Source organism: Bison bison, unplaced genomic scaffold (assembly GCF_000754665.1).
Source record: "Bison bison bison isolate TAMUID 2011002044 unplaced genomic scaffold, Bison_UMD1.0 scf7180017864155, whole genome shotgun sequence".
Taxonomy (NCBI): Eukaryota; Metazoa; Chordata; class Mammalia; order Artiodactyla; family Bovidae; genus Bison; species Bison bison.
In genome coordinates this window covers 2,871,313-2,875,934 of record NW_011494727.1, presented here as the reverse complement: position 1 = coordinate 2,875,934, position 4,622 = coordinate 2,871,313, and the positions used below count along the sequence as shown (strand labels likewise).

Genomic DNA, 4,622 nt, shown 5'->3' with positions numbered 1-4,622 from the left:
TCCAGCGGGTGCTGGCGTCAATGCAAAGCAGCTGGGGTGCCCGCCGCCGCCTCCCGGCTCCGCCCGCCACGGAGCATGCGCGGCCACGACGGGAGGGGCGCGCGGCCAGGCTGCCGGAGGGAAAAGGACTTACCCATGGCTGCACGTGGTCACCCCCGAGCCAGTGGTCTTGATCTCCGGCCTGTGGCCACTAAAACCCATACCGCAGGGTTCGAATCCCGGCTTCGGAACTTAGCAGATGTGTGACTTCGGTCAGGGCCCTGTCACTGAGCCATTCAAGAGCCAGGAGGGCGGGGGCGGTGACGGGTGTTACTGACTCCGGCTCAGTCCGTGTCCTCGCGCGCCAAGACCTGGAGCCCTAGGCCCGCCTACACCGGCGACTGGGAGGCTGGGATGACAAGAAGCCACATTTCGTGGCAGGCTGGGGATGCCCTCCTACTCGTCCTTAACCAGAGGAGGCCTGTGATGACGCCAGACGCGTTGGCAGAAGGGCACCCCACACACATCGCCACCCGGTCACTGTGTGACCTTGGGCGAATCCCTTAGCCTCTCTGTGCTGGGTCTCCTCCCACGATAAACTGGAGGGTGGCACCCCTGGGTGTGCATCACGTACCCTGGAGTTGCCCACCTCGGACCCACCCTCACTCCCGCCCCTCCATCCCTGCGGCTCGCGGTCAGCCGAGACCCCGGCACAGCACCGCTAGTCCCTTTCCTCTGCCGCCGTCCACACCTTTCCTAGCGCGGCCCTGGAACGACCCTGAGGTGCCGCCCACTCCCGCCTTGGTCCCGGCTACTCTGAAGACCTGGAGGGGTATTCCGGGCTGGAGTCCCTGCTGCGGCGCTGGCACTCCCGCAGGGGCTCCAGCGCCGGGTACCCTGCGGCGGCTCAGGCTTCAGGGTACCAGGGAACAGAAGATCCACAGCCCCCGTGCCCCCTCCAGCAGGGATCTTTAGGGCCCGAGGTGGGCACCGGGCAGTTCCCCGAGGGCAGCCGAGCAGAAAGGCCTGGTAACCGGGCAGCAGCTTCCCGCTACCCGCTACCGCTATCGGCCCTCTTTATTAGCCTAGCTGGCCCAATCCACTGGCACATGATTTACATTATCAAGTTCAAGCACATTTAGCAATAATCATAATACCCTCCCTGCCTTATAAAAGTACCAACGGCTTAATGACGATGTCTTAAAAGACACAAGGGATGATTTTTACTATCACCAGTAATTCTACCAAAACTGCAGTATTTTCTGCCTCAGTGCTCCTGGATTTAGAAGGTAATTTTTCCAGGCAGAACCTGACTCTTCTAAATAAAGAGTAATTGGTGAAGAAAATGCTTTCAACCATCACAGAGTTTGAAAGTCTGTCTCAAATCCTCTGTCCTCCCTGCCCTGCTTCACTGAGAAGTCTGGCCTTGATGACTACCAGCACTGACCTTGCCTCCTTCCAGCACTCCAGGGTGCCGCCTGGGCCCACCTTCTAATACAGGACATTGTTGTCCTGGCCTCTCTCTGGAAATCCTTGAGCCCTGCTCTAATTACGGGTGAGGACACTTACCCCCAGCTGACCCTGATCCCATTATCCATAGCTGGCCTCCTGCGCTGCCCTGTGCTGTCCTGAGCTGGTCACTTACCCTCTGTTCTCAGAGAACTGTTGCATAGCCACATTAACTGATTTCCAGGTCTGCAATTTAGGAATGCTAAACTTAGAGACCTAAAACCAAGAATGAAGTAGGAGAAGGCAGGAATGGTGGGAGACATTTGCCTACTTCTGGGGTCACAAGGAGCAACCCCCCACTCACTTTCATCCATACTCTGGAACTCAGTCTGGAACACTCCAGGAAGTCACAGCTTCCCCCCTCACCTCAGCTTCGACTGCCTAGCATCAATTCCACCACAGCCCTCCTTCCCTGGCCATCATCTGAACCTCAAAGTCCCTGAACACTTCTCTACCCAGTTTCCCCAGACCTCAGTGACAACGGACACAAAAGGAGTCACGGTGACAGAACTAACCCAGACCTCACTGGCATGTGCCACTCACTGGCTCACCCAGGACTCCTGAGCCCCTGTGAAGAATCCCTCCATGTGGATGTGTGTGGAGAGAGCTCACACACAACCCCACTCCTGCTACAGGAGAAGCACCCCCAGCCATGTGGGTACCTGGAAGTTGGTGGCATGCAGGAGAACATACTCCCCCACCACCCCAATCCGTTCTCCCCCACAACTGCAGGGACCCCCAAACAGGACTGCTTGACCCCTCACCAGGCTCAAACTTGTCAATGAATGTCGACTTCAGTTCTTATTCTGCATGAGGTCTACGGGACTGGGAAAGGACTCAGCCAAGGGACAGAGGCCAGCCTGGCACCCCCACTCCCACCACTCCCAGAGACTCCTCAGTCCTCTGACCCCCTCCCCAGTTCATGAGAGACATGAAGATGCAGCGTTCCACGCAGCTTTATTCCATGTAAAACCCAAACCAGCTTATTTCCCTCGCCTCTCACTCGTAAGCTGATCCTTTTCTTTACAACTGGTGCTCCCTCCGGCTTTATTTCCTCCCCCGGGAGTCAGCATTCAAAGGCTGCTCCTGGCAGCCATGGCACCCAGTGTTCCGCTCCTCTCCTTGCCTCCCCTGAACTGGGCTGGAAGCAGCCAAGAGCGGGAGAGATCCCACACCCTGAGGTGCGAATCCCAGTCCTGCCACACGCCCTCTCTCCAAGCCACTTTCCTTCACTGTAAATCTAGGATTAATGATATCTACCCCTCAGGGATTAAATAGGCTAACTGATGTCAGATGCCCAGAATAATTACTGAGCGCCTGTGTCTTAGCTTTTGCCAGCTTCTCCTGGGTCCTTTCAACACCATCTTCCTGCAGGCCTGCCCCTAGACTGCCAAAAACTGCTGGAGGAAATAAAATTACCCAGAGGATCCATACCACTATACATCTGTGGCGTCAGACTTCGGTTCATCTCTCTAAATTGCAAGGTTTTGTACAATGTGATTTTTAAATCTTCTTAAATCACGTTCATATGTGCTAGAAAAATAGTTAAAAAAAAAATTAAACTTAGCAGAAGTATATAAAATGTGCAGAGGCAAAGGAAAGCCTTTCTTCCTTCCCCACTCCCTTCCTTCCGTAGAGGTAACTATTGTCAACAGTTTGGACCATATGCTACCAGACCTGTTTCTACGTTAAATAATCACACACACACACACACACACACACAGCTATTAGAGTATCACAAGCAGGGCTGCAGTGAACATCCTTGAATGCATCTTTTTCTGTTAAGATGGACTCCTAAAAGTTGAATTGTTTGGTGAAAAGGTATGTACCCTCTCATCCCATCCCAGCTCCAGAAGGGATGGAAGGAAATGAAAACATAGAGCTGGGTTAGCTGTGCGATTGAAAGGGGGAACCCTTTAGCCACGCCCTCTGCACCTGGGTAGGGAGGATCTAGCCACCCCAGATACAAAACTTCTGTTGATCATCCTTTCCAGGCCCCTGGCCGGCTTACATTCATCTCTCTCCGTACTCCCAAGCCCTGAGTACTGTGTTTGAATGTTCCTGCCTTTCTCGGGTAAGGGACTGGGTGATCCACCCTGAAGGCCAGAACCGCAAGGAGAGAGCAGCAGTTCCCATAGGTGAGGACGGCAGAGAGAAGCCCCCGGATGCTGTCCTCTGACTCCACAACCCAGGCGCGCCCCAGCACTTCTCTCCTCTGGCTCTGGACCTTGGTACTCAGGATTCTCCTGGAGCTTAGAACTGACCACCCACTATGCACCCCTTTCTCAGAATGACCATATTCGCTCCTGCCATCTCAGACTCCCCAACAAGGGGGCTCGGCCTCCAGTGCTGTCTCCCCGCTACCCTTGACTCCAACCACACTTTCCCACCAGGTCAGGGGGTCATACCTCTCCCACCTACTAGAAACAGTCTCAGATTCCAAACACTGCTGTATCTGGTTGTAAAGGTCAGAGCCACACTCTGCCAGTTCAGCCAGTGTTAGTTGCTCAGTTGTGTCCGACTCTTTGTGAACCCATAGACTATAAACCACCAGGCTCCTCTGTCCATGGGATTCTCCAGGCCAGAATACTGGAGTGCATTGCCATTCCCTTCTCCAGGGGATCTTCCCAACCCAGGGATCGAACCCAGGTACTTCTTGCTTCATTTCCTCAGAATACAGGAAGGGAAAGGGAGCGCAGATCAGGGCCTCAGATGCCACTAGGACCATCTCACAGTCCTGACTGCTCTACTCTCGACATAATTTCTTGTGATGCTGAAAACATGACCTTTCGGAACTCCCATCTCTACCTTCCCAGCCCCACAATGACACTGTCGGTTTCCACTGCAGAGTAAGTTCCTTGTCCGAGGTTCCTAATTTGGTAGGTTCCCTACCCTCAGGACCCCATGCTTAGAGAGGCCCCAGTCTTGGTTGATGCTCAACCATCTTGAAATTCCTAACAAGTGTTGAACAAGAAGCCCCATATTTTCCTGTCACACTGGGCCCCACAAGTTCTGCAGCTGGTTCTGCCTCCCTCCTCTGAGAAGTGCTTTGTTCAGGTGTGTGCAGGGGAAAGAAGCACAGGGTAGTGCCAGCAAAGAAGGTGGTGTCTCAGGAAAAATTCACAGGGCCTTCC

General features: G+C 54.2%; 1 protein-coding gene across 2 annotated transcripts in view; it reads right to left on the bottom strand.

Moving 5' to 3' along the window:
* PDE8A (phosphodiesterase 8A) overlaps positions 1–738 on the bottom strand; it is a 144,496-nt gene extending 143,758 nt beyond the window's left edge. For both annotated transcript variants that reach the window (XM_010841092.1, XM_010841093.1), the window contains exon 1: positions 134–738. The gene's annotated coding sequence lies outside the window, so the exon portion shown is untranslated. The remainder of the gene's footprint in view (positions 1–133) is intronic.
* Between the last annotated feature and the right edge of the window lie 3,884 nt (positions 739–4,622).